Raw genomic sequence first — 23,247 nt, 5'->3', positions numbered from 1 at the left:
AAACTTCAAAAAAAACAACTTTGCATTCTTAACTTCAGAGAAATACAAAATGGGGCCAGCATTGTGGCACAGTGGGTTGAGCTACTGCCTGCAGCACCAGCATCCCATACAGTAGCTGGTTTGAGTCTCAGCTGCACCACATCTGATCCATTAGCTCCCTGCTAATGTGCCTGGAAAAGCAGTGAAAGATGGCCCAAGTACCTATGCCCCTGCACTCATATGAAAGAACTGAGTGAAGCTCCTGGCTCCTGGTTTCTGCCTGGTCCAACCCTGGCCTTTGCAGCCATTTGAGGAGTAAACCAGTGGATGGAAGATATTCTCTCTCTTTCTCTCTCTGCCTCTGCTTCTTCTTCTCTGTAACTTTGTCTTTCAAATAAATAAGTAAATGAAAGAAGGAAAGGAAGGAAGGAAGGAGGGAGGGAGGAAGTAAGGAAGGAGGGAGGGAGGAAGTAAGGAGGGAGGGAGGGAGGAAGGAAGGAAGGAAGGAGGGAGGGAGGGAGGGAGGGAGGAAGGAAGGAAGGAAGGAAGGAAGGAAGGGAGGGAGGGAGGGAGGGAGGGAAGGAAGGAGGGAGGGAGGGAGGGAGGGAGGGAGGAAGGAAGGAAGGAAGGAAGGAAGGAAGGAAGGAAGGAAGGAAGGAAGGAAGGAAGGAAAGGAGGGAGGGAAGGAAAAGGAAGGGAGGGAGGGAGGGAGGGAGGGAAGGAAGGAAGGAAGGAAGGGAGGGAGGGAGGGAGGGAAGGAAGGAAGGAAGGGAGGGAGGGAGGGAGGGAGGGAGGGAAGGAAAAGGAAGGAAGGGAGGGAGGGAGGGAGGGAAGGAAGGAAGGAAGGAAGGAAGGAAGGAAGGAAGGAAGGAAGGAAGGATTATATGTTGGTATCAAGGGAAAATATCTTGTGGTGAGATATTCTTCTTACTACCCTGAGAGGAATCAATTTTTTTCCTCTCTCCTAAGACAACAGAAGAAGAGCCAAGACAAGCCATCACTAGAGGTCTATTTAAGCATTATCTCAGAAACTTGAAACAATCTCTAAACACAGTAATATCTACTCGGACCCCAGAGAGCTCACTTTTCCCTTTTCCTAGTAACGTGGACTTAATGAGCTCCAGTAGTTCAATATTCTCTCATTAAGGCCAAGATCCAAGTTTGCCTGAAATGGTTTATTTCTAAGAAAGCAAGAGATCACAAAGGTAGGATTCAGCATTTCTGAGTACTTGTCCTGTCTTGTGACATAGCTGGGGAAATTGCAATGGTATGAAGCAGGCTGGAAAGGGCAGAGAACTGGAAGCAGACATACCAGCTAGGGAAAGGCAGACTGTATATAATAAGGATGCTTTCAGGTGCAGGACAAAAAAAATCATTAAGGGTGATGGAAAAAAGTCCCAGGCAAGGTGGCTTGGTGTTGAGAAATGAGTGACAGACACTGAGTAGTGGTACAGCAAGTGACTACACAAGCCCAGCAGAGCAACTAGGCTGCCTCACCTGCCAAGTGGGTAGAGCCAAGATGCAGGAAATGCAGAAACAAGAATATATAGAGTTGGAATTAGATAGATGGCACTGTCATTAACTTGTAAGATAAAGGTCACTGGAGTAGAGTTTTAACTCAGCCTAGAGCAAGAAATATTCCAGACCTTCAGAAACTGGAGTGGTAAAGACACAGAACAGAAATCAAGATATATTCTCTTCAATAGCTATGAACACTTGTAGATATTTATTCACTAATGATAAATATTGTTTGAATGTCTTTGTAAGGGGGGTTAGGTGGCAGTGTCAACTGAGGAAATGACAGTAAACAAACAGAAATCTTGACCCTCATGGAGCTTAACATTTACTGGGAAAAGAGGGCAATGCAAAAGTAAATAAATAAGATGTATAGTGTGTCAGATGTTAAGTACTGAGAGAAAAAATAAAGCAGAAAGGTGATAAGGAGTGTCTTCAGTGAGAGAGGGGTTAGACTGTAAATCTGTACTTGGTGCCTGCGTTAGCAAAGAGGACCACTGTTTCCATAGACACATGTGGGGAAGGAATGAGCCATATGCCTGTGGTCATAGAACAGCAAGTGCACAGGCCCCCACATATACAAGTGTGTTCATGATGTGTTTGTGTAAAAGAATGAAACCAGAGTGGCTGGGAAGAATAAGCAAAGGGAGAAAAGATCACATTAAGTCAGAGATATAAGAAAGACAAAGAAAATAAAGCAGGGTGTACAGCCCAATGCAAGGATCTTGATTCTTACTGACAGAGAAACAGATTTTGAACAGAAGAGTATTGGGAGTTTACTTAAAGGTAATATCATTCTTTCTGCTGGAATGAGAAAAGACAAGCTGAGTGAGCATGAAAAAAGAAAGGGAGTTCTTACAATAAACTGGTTGTGAGGTGGTGGCTTAGATTTGAGTGGTAGCCTTAGAAAGGGTGACAATGTAGATAACTGGGCGTATTTTGAAGGGATATCCAATAATGGCACATATTGGAGTGCTTATTGAATTGGAGCATTGTATGTGGAGTGAGAAAGTGGTCAGTCAAGGTTGATTTTAAAGTTTGGGAATTGAATTAACCTGAAGAATGGAGTTGCCATTTATTGAAAAAAGGAAGGCTGCATAGGATCTTCTGAAATATTTTTTAGCTTCTTCTAAAGATCATTAAGAACAGTCACTATTTTTTGAATACCACCAAGAAATGAATGAGGTGTTCATTGCTAGAAGTAAAGAAAGGTCCTATTTGAATTAAAAATTAATTAATTGTTAAAGACATTTTCAAACATTTATATTATTTGTTCTATTTGAGAGAGACAGAATGAGAGAGAGATCTTCCATCTGCTGATATACTCCCTAAATCACACAATCGCCTGAGCTGGGCCAAATCAAAGCCAGGAGCCACAAACTCAGTTCCAGTCTCCAACATAAATCACAGAGACCCAAGTAGTTGAGCCATTACTAGCTAGCTGCCACCTGGGGTATATATTAGCAGGAAACTGCATTGAAAGTGGAACCCCCACAGGAAATGAAATCAGCATATGAGTTATCCGTATCTCCATGTTTATAGCAACTCAGTTCACAATAGCTGAGATATGAAATTAACCCAGATGTCCATGCTGATAACTAGATAAAGAAATTATAGTATACATATACCATGGAATACTATTCAACCACAAAAAATAATGAAATCCTATCTTTCACACCAACATTAATGCAACTAGAGACCATTATGCTTAGTGAATTAAGCCAGTTCAAAAAAAAACAAATATCATATGTATTCTTTATTTGTGGTAATTAGGATACATAGTAAAAATAAATGTAATATATATGAGGAAATTTGACATTTTGAGATTTGATTATTGTTTATAGAACTGTGTTTTTTTTCTATTTACCACTTATGGAATTCTTTATTTAGGCAATCATTAAGGTTGGGATTATAAAGAAAATTTAAAGTATGTCATTGTAAAAATTAAACAAAAGTAGGATGGACAGTGGGATTGAGGAAAGGAGAGAGAGTAGGTTGGGACGTATCATGCTCTTAAAAGTGTATATATGAAATACATGAAATGTGTTCTCTTTTCATAAATAAAAATTATTAAAAATAGTAAATAAATTTTAAAGTTTTTAAAAGGAAGAAAGTAGAGCCCAGACTGAATCTCAAAGACTCTGCTATGGGTTGTGGACATTGTCTTGATGTCTTCACCACTTCACCAACCTGTAAATCGCTTCTGAGAATCATTTTCAGTGTCTTCTTGGCACTGGAAGTAAGGACATGAATTCTGTCATTTGCTGCTAAATAGAGATATTAATCATCATCATTTTAAGGGGAAAACTGTTTTAGAGTATGCTATGTAACAGCACCTATATGAAGCCAACATTATATAACTAACACAGCAGAGTAGAAGAACAGGTTTCCTTGGCACAAAACCTTTTTTGTCGATGTTGTGTGTACACAGTATCTACCTTAATACTTCACCCACAAAGTGTCCTCAGTAATTTTATTGAATTACAGTAAACTAAAAACTAAAGCAGCCTTTGAAATTATACAGTTGACTCCAAATCTATTAATCAAATGACATAACATTCAGAACAGAAGGGTTAGAAATGGTGTATTTTTTTAAACTGTGATCACGCAGTGTGTTATAAAATGATTTATAGTAGGAAAATAAGCAGTTTCAGGAATGCAGTTGGCAATTTTCTGCTAATTATTCTTGAAAAGAAAGTAAATCTGTTTTGAAAACATGAACAGTTCTGTTTAACAAAGAAAATTAAGGGCGATCTTTAAAGGTAGTCATCTGTGTAATTCATGCTCAAATTTCATAAGTCAACGTCTTGCTACATTGTATTAATATTGTTTAATCAAAGTTTAGAATGAACAAATAATATATAAAAGGCAGCAATTACTGGGATTTTATTAGATATAATTGGAAATTCAATAAATTTTTAATTTGAAGTATTGAAGGTAATCCAAGTTAACAATTACAGTCGATTTTGACCTTTGCTTATTTTCATTTATAATAAAATTTTATTAGTTTTTTGTTGATTTAACATAATAACCTGGTATTTCCTTGTATATTATAACTAACTATTTGTTCATACTATTAATAATGGAAGAAAGGATTTTTTTTGTTTTTTTATAAAAGGATAAAATGCAAAAAGTTACTATTTCTTGGTTATACCAAATGCTTTAATTATAAAAGTGCATATCTTATTTTCTCTATGATTAATTTCCCACAACTATTTTTCAATTTCACTTATTTGCAGCAAATATTTTAGCACAGCATGGATCTATGTAAGCATGCTATTTATTTTATATTTATTTTTAAAATAAATATTTCCATTACATTTTGATAGAGTACGGTTATTGAAAATCATTCCTAGATCATTTCTATAAAAACATGATCCAGTCATTTTTTGCATGATTTTCAAGAGCAGCTATTTGCTTCTGTGATGTGCTTTAACAAGAAGAGGTCGTCAAAAAGTTAAGGGAAAATGTGTACTATGAAAAAGATATGAATGACTTCAAAAAATTTTTTTATCAAACTCAATTTTTCCACTACTTTATAGAGTAGGCTCGTAGAGAGCCACCTAGCATAATTGTAATAAGAGTGAGACTTTGGTTAACAATTAAGATTCCATTTGGGATGCACACATACCATATTGGAGTGTCTGGGATCAAGTCCCAGCTCTGCTCCTGTTTTTGGGATCCTGCTACTGCACACTCTGCAATTAGCAGTGATCACTCAAGGAGTTGGCTCCCTGCCACCCACATGGTAGACTTGGATTGAGTTTCTGACTCCTAGTTTCAACCTGGCCTACTCCCAGCTTTTGTAGGCATTTGGAGAGTGAACCACAGATGGCAAATAATCAATCTTCCCTCTTTCTTTCTCTATCTCTCCTTTTCACATAAGTTAAACAAAATTTGAAAATGTAATATATATAATTAGTGGATACAAATATCTTCAATATTTTGTATTTGGATCCTCTAAAATATTTTTACTTTTAATTTATAAAACAAAATTCAGAAAATTCATTGTGATAGAAAAGAAACCTGATTGTTTAAAAGTTGTTTAAAGTAGCAAAAATAAGTGAATTAAAGATTTGTTTCAATTTTGAAACAATATTTGGATTCCGCAAAACTGTCGCATCACTAGTATTTCCCAGCATGTCATTGGATTGAAGGTTGTTGGATCAATGATACCTGTAAAAATATCCATGAATTTTGTGCTTGGTAGGCTCAATTCTGTATTCATTCATACCTTTATTGGACCTAGGTTTATTAAGCACCTACTATTGGTGAGGCACCATGCTGAGCATACAATATTCATACTTTTTTTTGTTTTAGAGGATAAACTAAAGCAGATGAGATAGTTAATGTTAGATGGTGATCAGTCCTGTGATCACAATGAAAACAAAAGAGAAATGGGGGTTGGGAGTGATCACAGTAATCCTCTATGAGAAAAGACCTCTAGAAAGTAAATGAGATTTGTGCCAACCTGGGAGCACTTAAACAAGTTGTCTCATTTGCCCAGGAATATTTAAGTGCTAGGTGTCCATTAACTCATATACTTCTTGCACTCAACCTGTGAGCTAGGTAATAATGTCATTTTACAGACGAGGAGACAGAAAGGAATATCCAAGTCAGGCAAAGTGATAGGCCAGTAGTAATGCAGCAAGGATTCAACCCAAGCATATTTGCGTAGTCTGTAAGTGGCGCTTAAATGTAGCCAAGCATTCCAGACAAAACAAACACAAGGGCAGAGCCTGAGATATATTAAGTGTTGAGTGCTGGGTGTGTTGGGAGCTAATCAAGGACAGTGTGAGTAGATGGAGTGAGTAGCAGGAGTAAGTAACTGAAGCTGAGTAGGATGCAGGTCATTAGGAACCTTGTGGACCTATGGTAGACTATGAGAAGGGAAGTCATTGTAGGGTTGATAATGAATAAGGATATGGGCTGTTGGCTTATTTTTGGTTTGTGCTTAAAATCAAGGGCATTTTATAATTCAGGATAAAAGTAATTAATAAAGAGGAAAAACAAAAACTTTGGGGCTAACTTTTTCTTTTAAGATTTATTTATTTGAAAGACAGAAATATAGAAAGTGAAGGAGAGAGGGAGAGAAAGGGGAGAGGAGAGGAGAGGGGAGAGAGTAGGGGAGGGGAGGGGAGGGGAGGGGAGAAGAGCTGAGAAGAGCAGAGAGGAAAGGAGAAGAGAGGGGAAGGGAGGGGGAAGGGAAGAGGAGGGGAGGGAGAGGGAGAGGGAGGGGAGGGGAGGGGACTTGGGCTATCTTTCACTGCTCTTCCAAGCACATTAGAGAGATGGATTGGAAGTGGAGAGCCAGGACTCGAACCAGCACCCATCTAGGATGCTGACACTGCAGGCAGATGCTTAACCTTCTGTGCCACAGCACCAGCCCCTCTGGTTAACTTTTGTGATAATAATCAAACAGAAAATACAGATACTTCCTATACTCCCTGTGCACACACATTCACAGCCTTCCCCACCCCAACAATATCCCTCACCAACTGTGCTGTATTTGTTACAACAGACCTACTTATATTGACACATCACTAACACACACCCAAAGTCCATGCTTTACCTTAGGGTGATATTTTATTATGTATTTATTTTCTAAATTTTCCCCCACTATTGTATAAGATTCATGAGGTCAGAGATGGTGGTTTTTTTTTTGTTGTTGTTGTTGTTGTTATATTTTATTTTATTTAGTTGAAAGGCAGAGTTGCAGAGAGGCAGAAGCAGAGAGAGAGAGAGAAGTCTTCCATTTGCTGCCAAGTGACCACAACAGCCAGAGCAGGGACAATTGGAAGCCAGGAGCCAGGAGCTTCCTCTAGGTCTCCCACGTGGGTACAGGTGCCTAAGGCCCTCTACTGTTTTCCCAGGCCATAGCTGAGAGCTGGATTGGAAGTGGAGCAGCCGGGTCTTGAACAGGCACCCATATGGAATACTGGCACTGCAGGCAGCAGCTTTACTTGCTATGCCACAGCACTGGCCCCCAGAGAGGGTTTTTGATTCATTGTTTTGTTTCCAGTGCCAAGAACACTGTGAGAATTAGATATGATTTTGTAATAGAGATGATTTTGTAATAATTAATTAATCCAAGCAAGACATTTCTTTATTTTCAAGAAAGATTTCTTCTTCTAATATGATAGGTATGACTATTTTCAAATACTGGCATTGTAGAGATTTTTCTAGACTATATGATTTTGAAGTAGCAGTCTCCACTGCACCCCTGGTTCATTCAACAGCAGTAGACCGAGTGCCTTCTGCCAGCCAGTCATGATTCTAGGTGTTAGGGCTAAAGAAATTGAAGTAAAAATGTGCCCTCAAGGTGTGCATAAATATTCTAGTGGAAGAACCTTCCCTTTAGAAGCCAAAGATTGTCAGCGCTCTCATCTTATTCCCTTTTCTGTTTGATTACAAGCAATGAATTGTGCAACAGAAAGTCTGATAGTGATTATGATATAAACTCATTTGTGTATTAACATACTCATTTTTACATTCACATTTTTCAACTTCATTTGCATATTGCAATTGCACACCTTAGATTTTCAGTGTTAAGCCCGGCAGTAACTACCTGCCTTCTTGTGTTTTAAAATGTGTTAGTGCTTGTTAAAACCTGCACACTATTTTTTTTTCTATTGAAATAAGGTCACCCCGCAAATAGAGTCACCATCTCAATGTCTGAGAATGCTATGCTTCTTCAGTGTCACCAACACACTGTTGTTAGACATGGTCTGTGAGACAGGAGAAAAACTGGTAACCTATTGTCCTCGGAGAGTTTATTTAGATTCCAAATGTTTTTCACACAGAGAGGGGATTAACCAGGCATCTGGAAAATCTACCTCTGTTATTTGGCATATTTTTCTGTAATACTTTTACAAGCTGTAACTTCTCTGGGTGAAAAAATTTCTTAATCACCATGACATGTTTTCCACCAGAAGGTTTAAAAATCACTGTTGTCTTTGTTAATAAATTGGTCCAGTGAAATAATTCAGAATGTTGAAGTTAGCATAGACAATAATTAAAAAGACAAATAACTTTCTTCTATGTTAAAAACACCAGAAATCTTATAAACAGCTTGCTTTTAATATTATATTCCATACTGAATTTGCTTATACAACCATTATACATACATTATTTTTCACAGGTAAAATAAAACTAAATAGGTAAGTAAACTAAATTGCAACCTAGAGAATTTAGGAAAATCTTTATAAAGTTCTCAAAAAATAAAATAAGCTTTTAAGTATTCAACATCAAATTTTTAATTTAGTGGTAAATTCTAGGGTACTAATTCCTCATTTACTTTGAATTTGTATTTTTGAGGTCTTAGAGGTTATAATTTATTTAAACTGAAGCATTTGTTTTTCTAAATTGCAGCTCTGTTCTTTCAAGCATAACACTTTTGAAATGCATTTCTTGATCATACACGAAATGATACCAACTGTATAATTGATGCTAAGATTCAATTTTTATTATTACTCTAGTTGGTTATACCATATGTGTTTGGTTCTTGTTGTGGTTCAGTCATATCATATGTATATGTGTGGCACATATCAGGAATATAAAATGGAAAAATTGTGGCATAGAGGGCTCATATTATGTAATATCATTCTTGTACAAATATAGAACTCAAGGACCAAAAGATAAATACTGTTTCCAGGGACATGTAACTAGTGAGTGACAGACTAGGATTATTAAGTATCAAACTCTGAGTCCAGTGCCCTTATATATACAATGTCCTATTTCCAATGACTATATCTATAGTTCTAATGGAAATAAGATTCACTGCTCTAAAGGATAGGTCACAATATTTTTTCTTTTTCTGTTACTGGAGAGTGAATATTTTAGTGTTTGCAGAATATACAATCTTTGTTACAAGTGCTCTCATCTTTATTTGTGGCATCAAAGTAGCCATGGACAGAGGATATTCTTAAGTATTGAAACTTAACTGAAAAGTGATCGCTGTTAAATATAAGAGTGGGAGTAAGAGAGGGAAGAGATGTGCAATTCGGGACATGCTCAAGCTGACGTCCCAAATGGTAGAGTTAGAAACATACCAGAGGATTCCAATTCAATCCCATCAAGGTGGCATGTACCAATCCATCTCACTAGTCCCAGTGATCAATTTCTGTTCACAGTTGATCATAATAATAGGACCAAGAACCAAAGGGATCACATAAACAAGACTAGTGTCTGCAAATACTAGCTGATAGAATCAAAAAGGGAGAGAACGATCCAACATGGGAAGCAAGATATACAGCAGACTCATAGAATGGCAGATGTCCTAAACAGCACTCTGGCCTCAGAATCAGCCCTTAAGGCATGCGGATCCGGCTGAAATGCCCATGAGAGTATTTCAGGCATGGAAAGCCAATACACTCTGGGGGAAAAAAACAAAAAACAAAAAACAAAAAAACCTAAATGAAAGATCTCTGCGAGTGAGATCCCAGTGGAAAGAATGGGACATCAAAGAAGGAGGTACCTTTCTCTGAAGGAGGAGAGAACTTCCACTTTCACTACGAACTTATCTAAATAGGATCAGAGTCAGTGAACTCAAAAGGCTTCCATCGCCTTGGCAACTCATGATAAGAGCCTAGGGTGATTACTGATGCCATAAACAAGAGTGTCAGTTGTTAAGTCAACAACAGGAGTCACTGTGCACTTACTCCTCATGTAGGATCTCTGTCCTTAATGTACTGTACATTGAGATTTAATACCATAACTAGTACTCAAACAGTATTTTTCACTTTGTGTTTCTATGTGGGTTCAAACTGTTGAAATCTTTACTTAATGTATGCTAAACTGATCTGTATATGAAGAGAATTGAAAATGAATCTTGATGTGAATGGAAGGGGAGAGGGAGCGGGAAAGGGGAGGGTTGTGGGTGGGAGGGAAGTTATGGGGGGGAGCCATTGTAATCCATAAGCTATACTTTGGAAATTTATATTCATTATATAAAAGTTAAAAAAATGGGCGAGGTTGTGTTCCAATAGAACTTTATAATAAAAATTTAACTTCATATAATTTTCACATATCCCAGTATTATTCTTTTGATTTCTATCAACCATTTGAAAATATAAAAATCATTATGAGAGCATATGCTTATAGAAAACAGTCTGTTGGCCAGATTTGATTTTCTAACCTAAGTTTGCCATCTCATGATATACAGCAGTGGGGATGTTTAAAGTTTTTAAAAATTGACTTAAAAGGCAGAGGGAGAGATATAAAGGGAGACAAAGAGAGATTTCTCACCCACAATCTTACTCCCCAAAAGCCTGGCTCAGCCACTAGTGGGCCAAGCCAAAGCCAAGAGCCAATAATTCAATCCGGTTCTCTCACAGGAGTGTCAGGGACCAAGGGAATTAAGTTATCACATCCTGTCTCCCATAGTGAGCATTAACAAGAAGAAATACCCAGAAGCAGAGATATAGCTTGAGCTCAGGCACTTTGATGTGGAATGTGGGTGTCCCAAGTGGAATCTTAAGCATGGTACCACATGCCCACCTTGTAGGGATGTTTTAAAACATGTTGACTTATAACCATTGATAAAATTTCATTTAAACTTTGAGTATCTTAGAAATTACTAATTTTACTAATTGACTCATCAGCATGTTAGTACATATACACATAGTTTAGAAACAAAATATATAAATTGTTTAAAATTTGCTTCATTTAATAGATAGTAGATTACAGTGAACAACATTTGTCAACCATTGCTCCACAGAACAGTGATTTGAAACCAACAGAGGAAATTTAATAATAACACACATAATATTGAATGACTATAGAGGGAGAATTCCCTAGTATAAGAGTCATTAGACTTGGCTGGCACCACAGCTCACTGGGTTAATCCTCTGCCTGAGGAGCTGGGACCCAGTTTTCTAGTCCCGGTTGGGGTGCGGGTTTCTGTCCCAGTTGCGCCGGTTCTGTCCTGGCTGCTCCTCTTCCAGTCCAGCTCTCTGCTGTGGTCCGGGAAGGCAGTGGAGGATGGCCCAAGTGCTTGGGCCCTGCGCCTGCATGGGAGACTAGGAGGAAGCACCTGGCTCCTGGCTACGGATTGGTGCAGCACATCGGCCATAGCGGCCATTTAGGGGGTGAACCAATGGAAGGAAGACCTTTCTTTCTGTCTCTCTTTCTCACTAACTCTGCCTGACAAAAAAAAAAAAAAGAGAGTTCATTAGTTGTTCTCAAATGGTCATATCAACAAAATAAAACATTAGAAGTAAAGCATTTATATGACATGAAGACTCACTAGACTCTAAATCTCTAAATGGATATTTGGTTTTATTTTATCTCACTTATAAACAGTTCATCAGTAAATAGTGGATTTTTAGTCTGATATAATTTTTAAAAGACTGAATTGATTTTTTTCATAGAATGCTGAAAGATAATGACAACACATCTATGCCACAATTTTATATTGATTTGCAGTTTTCCATACACTCTCAAGTGTATTTTTTATGCTTACTATAATTCTATGTTACTAAGAGACAGCCAGCAAATTTTTAAAGCATAAGAAATAATTATTTCTATCTTATTTTATAAGAGAAAACTAATTCCAAGGTCAAAGTGATGGTATCATTCCAGAAACCAGGTCTCCGAACTTTGACTTGTTAAGGGCAGTGATAACTCAAACAGACATTTGTCTTGTCTTGAGTCATACATAGTGAGAGGAATATTGATAGACTTTGTGAGTTTTGTTATGTGGTTACTATGGCTCAGGGAGTTGCAGATGATTGATCTAAATAAGAAAAGTTTTAGCGTAAAAAGAATGAAAATTAAACTTTTTTTCAAGATTTGCAATGTGGAAGGAAGTGTAAACAAATTATTTTATTGCCAAGAAGAAAGAACAGGCATCAATGAGGAAGTAACTTTTTACCAAATGCAAGGAAGAATTCCTAACAAAGTAAAAGTTTATGGAATAGTTTATCCTTACTAGAATGTTTTCCTCCTGAACCTGTAAAATCACCTGTTAAAGAGATTTTCACAAAAGAATGTTTAACTTTTATTAGACTTCTTTTATGGCTCCTTCTGTCCTTGGAAATCTGTAAACTCATATATTTTTAACATCATGGATTATAAAACTATAATTTACCGGTTGTTTTTGTTTTGATTTTCAGGAGCTCTATTTTTAAAATCCTGCCTCAATACAATTCCTGAGCAATACTTAGACTCAAACACCCTGCATTCTTTCTTTTGAAAAATCATGATAAACAGATTTAAATGTCTTTCACTTGAACATTTAAATTATCCCTTTATTTGAAACTGAAATTTGGGAAGCACAAGGTACTAGAGATCCCACTGTTCTCTTTAAATATGTTTTTTAAAGATAAGATATAAATTCAAGGATATTATACAGGGTGCCTGTGTTTATTCACACAAAATGATGCTATTTTTATGAAACCTTTCAATTAAAATAAAGCCTGTGCTGGGTCTAACTCTTTTGATCTTGTTTATAGTGACTTTGTAATGCAGCTTCAATTTATAAAAACAGATCATGCTAATTAACCTATGAATTTTTGTTATATAAAAGGCAGTAAGTCATATTTTACATGTATTCAATTTTGATTAAATTCATTAGTTAAAGTCTCTTATTTTTCATAAGTTCTAGAAGAATGACAAATTGTGGCTCTTCTCATTATGTCTATTTTTATTGCATAGAAAATTTCATGTATTCTAGTCCACCAAAGTAATTAAAACATGGTCAGATCCATCTTACTCTGCTTCATGCAAAGTTGTACTACTTCCATTGCTGTACTGTCAACTGGAAATGAAAAGAAGCAGATTGTATCTGTTGGTTTTTAGCTGTCATATGAATCATTCCCAAAGAATGAGCCCTTAGCTGAGGATTGGTGGGTACTAGACAATGGATCAAGAGGCTTCTACTTTCTTCTCTACCTTTTGACTATGCAATTTATTGCTTTATACACAGAAAAAGAAGTAAATGGTGATTTATTCCCATAGGATAGAAGACATCAGTACATTTTTTCCTGTGTCTCAGCCATATTTTTAAAATTTATTTTAGGAAATCCATCTTCACTTATCCTATGTTGATTAATGGTCATGATACATCTGTATGATTTGACGAAGACAGTGACACAGAGGAACTCATGAACTCTGCTTAAATAAAATCAAAACAATCCAAATACAAATGATACTTTGAAACAAATGCTTAATATGTTTTTTGTCAACATGCATTCCATATTTAAGCTATTTTTAATGGAAATGAACTTATACTCAGTGTACATTTACTAAGTAAAAATTAACTTGACAAAGTGCATTTTATATGCATCGTACATTTTATATTCATATGCATTTTACATTTAATAATGACCATGTCAGTTACTTATTTGATTTGAACCTGTTTACAGTATTTCTCTCAGAATGAAATACTCCTTAGGCCAATGTTTCAAAGAAAGCCAAGTCTTGAAATTTTAATTATTTCCAGCATCAGTTATGCAAAATAGTCCTAAAATGCTTCTTCTATTGACAAAATTAACTCTTTAAGATTTCTATTTATTATAATCAATTCTCTATCTATCCTCTATGTATAATGTAAATAATAAGATTTTTAAATGATTATTGTATGTTAAATATTGTACATAAAAAATTCATTGAAGCATCACAATGTCCCTCTTTGTTGAGAAAGAAGGCTCAGAGAGGTTAACTGACTTGCTGGTAGTCACACAGATTAAGTGGCAGAACTGGGGTTTTAACCCAAGAATTTCAGCCTAGAATCAATACTCTTTTTCCTTATGTCATACTACCAATATATAAAAGTCATTTGTTGAATTTGGCCTTGATAGGTATGGTCACTTGTAGCTTTCTAGCATCACAAAATCCTGTAATAATCCCAAAAGGACAAATTACTTTTAGCTTTAAAATATTTCAAAAAAATAACCTTTATCTCCTGAAGTAGAAAAGTTCTCCAGTGTTCTCTGTAGGAAGGGCATCATGTACATGACAATTCAGATTGATTTTTCTCCCTGTGTTCTCTCACATATCACTATATGTTAGATTTCTTTTATGGTGAACTTTTTGAATATTTGAAAATCCTTTAAGTTTTCTTCCATTAAGTCAATATTTACATAATTTTAAAATCAGAAGATACTCTTTGACATTGAGAAGATATTATTACCTTTTTAGAAGAGGTTTGATGGATTATCAGGATTTATTTATTTATTTTTTTAATTTGACAGGTAGAGTTATAGACAGAGAGAGAGAGAGAGAGAGAGAAAGGTCTTCCGTCTGTTCCCCAAATGGCTGCTTTGGCCAGCGCTGTGCCAATCCGAAGCCAGGAGCCAGGTCTTCCTCTGGTCTCCCATGCGGGTGCAGGTGCCCAAGCACTTGGGCCATCCTCAACTGCCCTCCCGGGCCACAGCAGAGAGCTGGACTGGGAGAGGAGCAACTGGGACTAGAACCCAGCGCCCGTATGGGATGCCGGTGCTGCAGGCAGAGGATTAACCAAGTGAGCCACGGTGCGGGTCCCAGGATTTAATTTATATGATGTACAATGCTTTCTCCAAAATATATTGACACATTTTCGGGTGGATAAGGTTGAGGTAAAAATAATGTATGGCAATATAACATGAGATCATTTGTTGGATTTATCAAACCAAGATATTTAATCAGTCTTTGAAGAGTCATTGTGGGGCCTGGTGCTGTTGGGCAGCGGGTTAAGGCCCTGGCCTGAAGTGCCGGCATCCCATATGAGCGCCACTTCTAGTCTCAGCTGCTCCACTTACCATCCAGCTCTCTGCTGTGGCCTGGGAAAGCAGTAGAAGGTGGCCCAAGTTCTTGGGCCATGCACCTGCGTGGGAGACCTGGAAGTAGCCCCTGGCTCCTGGTTTCGGATTGGTGCAGCTCCGGCCATTGCGGCCAACTGGGGAGTGAACCAGCAGATGGAAGACCTCTCTCTCTGTCTCTACCTCTCTGTGTAACTCTGTCTTTCAAATAAATAAAATAAATCTTAAAAAAAAAAAAAAAAGAATCAACACAGGGGCCTAATGAAGGCTCAAAGTATTACTGTGCCCAAATTTTGTATAAATCAATATCATAATAAGTTTATTATCATTACTGATTGGGTGTTTAAAACTTCTAGAATCTATACATTTTTAATCATCAGCTTTGTCTCCAACATAGATTCTCAGTCTGTCCTCTTTTTGCTCTATTGCTACCATGCTTTCCTAAGACACTATCAACTCTCACCCTGAAGATTCTAATACTCTCCTCTCTGATCCCCTTATTCATCGTCTTATCTCCCTGAAGGTCATTCTCTGCAGAAAACCAAGTGCAATATTTTACAGCACATAGGTCAGAAGAAGTTCCTTGCTTCATACTCCCAAGAATTTTTCATTGGAAAAAAAAAAAGATAGGTTGAAATTCTAGTATTTTAACTTGGGCTACAATGTGCTGTTTATACATGATCCTGACTTCCACTCTGATGTTGTACAAAACAATGGTATTCCATTAGTTGGCACTGTTTTCTCTTGAGTTCACTATGTTTTGGCTATGTGGTCATCTATATCTTGTTGCAACACTCAAAATATACCTCAAAGGTTTTGTCCTTGCTCCTCTGAGGGGAAATTCTTTTCCTAGAACTCTTTATTGCCACTCAGGTTTCAAATTTGTATCACTCTTCAGAAATAGTTCTTTGCTCTCCAAGTATCTAAATTAGCTATACCCCTCCTTCACTGCCTGCCTCTTCGTATGTGATTTATAGACCCTACAGTTTTACTCAGTTTTTGTGTTTTTTATGTATTAATGTTTTTTCTATCAATTTTATGTTTGATCAATACATTTCAATGAGATCAAGAACCTTCTCGCTGATTTGACCCTTAAGTTCCAAGCAGGCACTAAATGCTAAATAGATTTCTGTTGAACTCCATGATGTTGTGTAACAAGTACCATTAGAGCACAGAAATATTGAAATTTTTCTTCACCTGCAGCGTCATGGCTAGTGTGAGGCCAAGCAGAGAGGAGGGCATAAATATCCTGGTGTTTAGTCAAAATTTTCCATCCAACCACCCTTTGTGTTCTTTGCTTGTTCAATTACTTAAGCAGCATCTGTTGAAATTTCACAGTTAAAAACATAATTTCTTTTCATTTGCTGCACTTGTTGCACATGCACAATCCTTGTAGGAACTTGTCTTCTCAGAAGAATTATGGTAGTTAGGCAAATACTTGAGGATTTACTAAAGCAATAAACAGATTAACACTACTGTGGGGCATACATCTGTTAAAGAAAATGCATAATTTGGAACTTGAATCACGACTGCTATGCAACATTGGTTGGTTGTTTCAGTTATACCTGGGCTTTCCTAATAGAGAAAAAGATTTGATTCTCTAAAAGTTGATTGTAATAACTGTAATTAAGAAGGCTTCTATTTCTTTGGTATATTAAAATATATAGGCAGAATATAAACTCAGACAAATGATGCTCAGTTCTATACCAGTTGACAGTTGCATAATTTTAATCTATGTGTTCTATTATGCAACTCTTACAAATGGTGGTTACCAGTCTCCATTTGTGCGTGGGCTCTGAAATTGATGATCTAATTAGTAACTTCATTCACAGACAGGTGCATGTGTAGAGAATTTTCTGCAGAAATAAATGCTTAATAAATAAATTCAGTTAATTCATAATTTTGATTGGAAATAAGTGCGGATATGCCACTTAAAATATGTATATTCTACTCTTGACCAAATTATGCTACCTTTGATATAGTAGGGTTTAATGTATGTATGTATGTATGTATGCTTTTAATAGTGCATTAGAATCCAACAGGCATTAGAATCCATCAGATACATTAGAATTCTAAAATTTTATCTGATGGATATTCTAAAGAAAATTGACCAAAATGTTTCCTACCTGTCTATCTCATTAGTTTGAAAGATTTAAAAGAAAAAAATTGATGCAAATTTAGAATGCATGTATAATTATTTCTGCTTGTTTAAAGTTGACTCTAAGAATCATCAAAAACGTGAATTGTCTTAAAAGGTGTTGCTTTTAAGAACCTTTCTTCCATTTCTCCATTCATGAAAAATTTGTTGAGTCCCCATTATGTGTCATCCCCTGTCTAAAAGCATGTGAATAAAAAAGATACACAGTTCCCAGAAAAATCTTATGGGCAAATGGACCAATAGAGGACCAAATACAGGTGACCATTACCGCCTGCTGTCAATAAACAGGAAATACACTTCTATATTTTCTAGTGAAGGGAATGGATTTTTTGATGATCTAGTTTACACTCTCTGACCTAGTTATTTTTGTCAGTAAGTGCCTGCATTTGTCAGGAACAAGATTAAGGCCTATGGCTCTTTCTAGTCTATGTGAGCCTCCATGTCCTACAATATCAAAGACTCATTTCAAGACCCTGTCACTGCTGATGCATTTGTTGACCTCCCAGAAGAGGCTAGCTGCTTCTGTTTATGCTTCCACAATGCTCAGGGTATTCATGGTGTTTAACAAACTGACTTTTCCTTATTGACTTCCAGTTATACTTTATGTTTATTGTTGATCTAATTCTGAAGAAGATTGTGTTCTCTTTTAATATGAAGGCTTTTTCAGGAAGAGGATTGTGTGTACATGTTGTTTGCTTTATCACAGTACCTGAGACAAAGTAATCAAATGTGGCCTATAAAGTGACCACCTAAGCACCTCAGTTAAGTCTGATCTATAGCATATTTTGTTCAAGTAGGGCACAGCCACAACAGCTATTAATCCAGATCTATGCACATTATCTAAGCCGGTGGTCGTGAGATTGTGGTTGCAAGCCAGTAGCATTAACAGCATCTTGGAATCTTTTAGTATTGCAAATTAGTGAATCCCAAACACAATCATGAGTGAAAAATTCTCGGCAAAAACTCAGGTGATTCTGACACTCACTACAGTTTGGAAAACTGACTTCAGCTGATAAAAATGAGAAATAATATATGAGTACATACTCAATACATTGCATTATACTCAAACTCTGGGTTAGATTTTTGGTATTTGTTTTTGAATACAGACTCATGCATTTTACTGAAATCCTTCTTAAATATCCAGTTCTCCTTTCTCTGCTTTGATCCACATGTGAAACAGGAAACAGCCCTACTTTGAAGAAACAAAATTGCAGTACAAGCTAAAATAGAACTTTCCTGGTCTCCAAACTTGCTTACTAGGGGGTTCATCCCACTCTAGCCTGTAATAACAGTGTTTTACTTTCAAAGGGGGAAACCTCAGTCCTCATCCTATTGCAGTTCTTGCTGAATTGCAGTCTGTGACTTTAAACAAAAGAGTAATGGGGGAAGAAACCAATGTGTGTTGAGTGCCTACTGCATGATCTAAGTGTATACATGTTATAAAATCCTGTTGTACATATAAAAATTAGTTCTCTCAATAAAAGATGACCATGACAAATAAAGGAAAGACTATCATTGAGTACAAATTACAGTATTGTAGAATACTTGGAACAGTGTCTGCTACAGAGTAAGTATGCAGTGGATGTTCATTTTGAAAAATTATTGTAAAAAATCACTTATTGAAAAGAGAATATAAACTTCTAGGAAAAAGTGTGGATAAAAACTTTGCAAATGGAAATTACTTTCTAGCAAAAGTACATTATCAATACTTCAGTTTTAGAAATGTTTGAACATGAGAAAAAAAAGCTGCATTCAGTGCCCTTTGCAGTTAACCTTACAAATTGGCCTCCAACAGAAGCATGACAATCCAGAACATTTATTTTGTATTTACAAGTGGTATAGCGAAAGATGCCAAATGTTTTTGAATTGGAGAGTAGAACTTAGAGATAGTTCATGTTTTATTAAAGGATAATGTTTAACTTTAGTTTGATCAACCCCTTAATCCACCTATATGTTCATAATAGTTTTGCATAGAGAATTTCAGTTCTCAATTTCAAAAATCCCAATATATATGAGGGAGCACTCTACCAACTTTAACAAGGCAACTTACATTTTGTAAGGGTAATTTTTATGATCTATCTTCTACACATTTGTCAGATATTAGAATCCTATTGTATATGTTTATAGAATGTAGGTTCCATGGAGTTAGTATTTTATTGTATTGTACTATTCATTGGGCAATGACCTTCATGTCATTAATGTATAGAAAAGTGCTTATACCTAAGGAACTTAAAATTTAGGATGGGCATTTAGTCTAGTGGTTAAGAATCCAATTGGGATACCTACGTCTCACAACAGAACATCTGGGTTTGAGTCCAAGTCCCAATCCTGATTCCAGCTTCCTGCTAGTGCACATACTGGAAAACAGATAGATAGGGTCCTGCCACACAGGTGGGACACCTCAACTGAGTTCCTTGAACCTAGTTTTGACCCTGGCCCAACCATAGCTGTTGTGAGTATTTGGGGGAGTGAACCAGCAGAAGAAAATGCATTTGAGTGCTCTCTCTCGCTCTCTCCCTCTCTCTTATGACTCAAATGGTTGTATCCTTCCAAAATTCATATGTTGAAATCCTAATCACCAAGGTGATGATGTTAGGAGTTGGATCTTTGGTAGAGAAATGATCGTGAGGCTTAACTCTCAAGACTCGGTTTAGTGCACTTATAAAAGAAACCCCAAAGAGCTATATTACCTGCTCTTTGAAATCTGCAAACTAGAAGACAGCTCTTGCCAGGATTCAGCCAGTGACCTTGATCATGAATTTGTCAGCCTCCTGAACTCTGAGAAACAATCTGTTGTCCATAAGGCACCCGTGTATGTGTGACTGAAGGTCAAGCAGAAACAAAACAATATTACATACATTTCTCCTTGAAATCACATTTCCCAGTTCTAGAAATTATATTGTTTACAAATTCCTGACCTTGAACACGCTATTCAATAGCTCTGTTTAACTATGTAAAAAAAAATAATAATACTGGCTGCACAATGAAGTTGATGTAAGACTTAAAAATCCAGTATAGATGGCATTGGTACATGCAACCTTGATGGGATTGTATTGGAATCCTCTAGCACGTTTCTAACTCCACCATTTGGGGCAAGTCCGATTGAGCATGTCCCAAATTGTACACCTCCTCCCTCTCTTATTCCCACACTTATATTTAACAGCAATCACTTTCCAGTTAAATTTAAACACCTAAGAATAATTGTGTGTTAATTACAGAGTTCAACCAATAGTACTAGAACAAAAAAAAAATACGAAAAGGGATAAAGTATTACATTGTACATCAACAGTCAGAACAAGGGCTGATCAAGTCACTGTTTCTCATAATGTCTATTTCACTTCAACAGGTTTCCCCTTTGGTGCTCAGTTAGTTGTCGCCAACCAGGGAGAACATATGATATTTGTCCCTTTGGGACTGGCTTAATTGACTCAGCATGATGTTTTTCCAGATTCCTCCATTTTGTTGCAAATGACCGGATTTCATTGTTTTTGATGGCTGTATAGTATTCTATAGAGTATATGTCCCATACTTTCTTTATCCAGTCTGCTGTTGATGGGCATTTAGGTTGGTTCCAGGTCTTAGCTATTGTGAATTGAGCTGCAATAAACATTAATGTGCAGACAGCTTTTTTGTTTGCCAATTTCATTTCCTTTGGGTAAATTCCAAGGAGTGGGATGGCTGGGTTGTATGGTAGGGTTATATTCAGATTTCTGAGGAATTTCCAGACTGACTTCCATAGTGGCTTAGCCAATTTGCATTCCCACCAACAGTGGGTTAGTGTCCCTTTTTCCCCACATCCTCTCCAGCATCTATTGTTGGTAGATTTCTGAATGTGAGCCATTCTAAACGGGGTGAGGTGAAACCTCATTGTGGTTTTGATTTGCATTTCCCTGATGGCTAGTGATCTTGAACATTTTTTCACGTGTCTGTTGGCCATCTCACTAGTCCAAGTGATAAATTTCAGTTCACAGTTGACCACACTGATAAGTCTAAGAGTCAAAGGGATCACATAAACAAGATTAGTGTCTGCTAGTACTAACTGATAGAATAAAAACAGGGAGAGAATGATCCAACATGGGAAGCAGGATACACAGCAGACTCATAGAATGGCAGATGTCCTAAATAGCACTGTGGCCTCAGAATCAGCCCTTAAGGCAGTTAGGTCTGGCTGAAGAGCCCATGAGAGTATTTAGGCATGGAAAGCCAAGACACTCTGGCAAAAAAAAAAAACTAACTAAATGAAAGATCTCTGCGAGTGAGATCCCAGTGGAAAGAATGGGACATCAAAGAAGGAGGTACCTTTCTCTGAAGGGAGGAGAGAACTTCCAAAGGAGGTACCTTTCTCTGAAGGGAGGAGAGAACTTCCACTTTGACTATGACCTTGTCGTAATAAGATCGAAGTCGGCGAACCCAAAAGGCTTCCATAGCCTTGGCAACTCATGACTAGAGCCTAGGGTGATTACTGATGCCATAAACAAGAGTGTCAAATTGTTAAGTCAACAACAGGAGTCACTGTGTACTTATTCCTTATGTAGGATTTCTGTCCTTAATGTGTTGTCCAATGTGAAGTAATGCTAATTAGTACTGAAACAGTGTTTTACACTTTGTGTTTTGGTGTGGGTGCAAACTGATAATGTACAATGTAATACCTTATCCATTTTAGTATTTTTTTTGTTCTATTACTATTGGTTGAACTCTGTAATTAACACACAGTTATTCTTAGGTGTTTAAATTTTAACTGAAAAGTGATCCCTGTTAGGAATTTGGAAAGCATTATGCTGAGTGAAATAAGCCAGTCCCAAAGGGACAAATACCATATGTTCTCCCTGATTTAAAAAAATTTTAAAAACTTACTCGCTTGAAATCATTCATATTTGTTGCCTGGACTGGAGTACCAATAAAAGTAAACTATGAAAAAAAAAATCCAGTGTAGAGAACAGTTAGCACAGAAGCCATAAAATTTAAGTAATTCCATAAATTATAATTCTTATTAACCATTCATTCAAATACTATGGACAAAGGTTTGCAGAGGGGAGGTTTCTTTTTGTTATATTCATTCACATCTGCCATAGTTAAACAGAAATAAAATATCAGAGCTTAATATTGGAGTTTTGATATTTTATTAAGTTGTTGTAAATATTTTCACATAAATGAAAATACATTTCCATACCAAATTTTATTTTCACCTTTAAATAAAAACAAACATTAGAAAAACATTTTTGACCCTTAAACTCTGCATTTTAATTAATTATACCCCAGTACCATCAGAATCTTATTAGAAAAATCACTCAATAAATACAGAACCTGCTTAATAATTAATATTTTAAAAGTATGTTAAAGCTATTTTAGCTCGGATTTTCCTGTTATTTCCAGTAACAAACTATATATAATGATCAATATTTTTAGGTAGAGTGAATCAAAACAGAGAGTAGTTCAGCTCTCTACTGTCCAGTGTGTAGCCATGAAATATGTGAATTTTATTAAGCCCTGAAATTGGTGCTACTCCAAATTCAGATAAGCTGGAAATGTAAAATATTGGTTTTAAAAGTGCTACAAAATATTTCATTAAACTTTGATTATATCTTGAAATGTTATATTTTATACATTTATTTGTATATTTGAAGGGTATTTGTTTAAAATATAAGTAGAAATTAGATTTGGCCTTACATGCCAGAAAGATAAGTCTTCATTTTATTCTGTAGACAGCTGGGAAAATTTTAGTGGATTGCTATGATCTGATGAATGAATTTCAGGTAATTAATTTAGTGGTGTTATGTGTTCTACAATGACATATTCAAACATAGAAGTTGGGGTAATGAACAAAGAAATCCATATGAAATGTGCACATGAGATAAT

The 23,247-nt window shown here is 36.5% G+C and overlaps 1 protein-coding gene and 1 long non-coding RNA gene across 5 annotated transcripts in view; one reads left to right on the top strand and one right to left on the bottom strand.

Moving 5' to 3' along the window:
• ROBO1 (roundabout guidance receptor 1) overlaps positions 1–23,247 on the top strand; it is a 1,247,412-nt gene that overhangs the window by 434,303 nt on the left and 789,862 nt on the right. The gene's annotated exons all lie outside the window — the stretch shown is intronic.
• On the bottom strand, positions 11,060–20,213 carry LOC138849258 (uncharacterized). The gene is made up of 2 exons (XR_011387792.2): positions 20,082–20,213; positions 11,060–11,637 (listed from the first exon to the last, which is right to left on the bottom strand). It is a non-coding gene; the product is annotated as an uncharacterized LOC138849258 (long non-coding RNA).

Source organism: Oryctolagus cuniculus, chromosome 4 (genome assembly GCF_051225735.1).
Source record: "Oryctolagus cuniculus isolate XC-2025 breed Fujian yellow rabbit chromosome 4, ASM5122573v1, whole genome shotgun sequence".
Lineage (NCBI taxonomy): Eukaryota > Metazoa > Chordata > Mammalia > Lagomorpha > Leporidae > Oryctolagus > Oryctolagus cuniculus.
The sequence above is the reverse complement of the archived record's forward strand: the minus strand, read 5'-3'. Positions and strand labels throughout refer to the sequence as shown.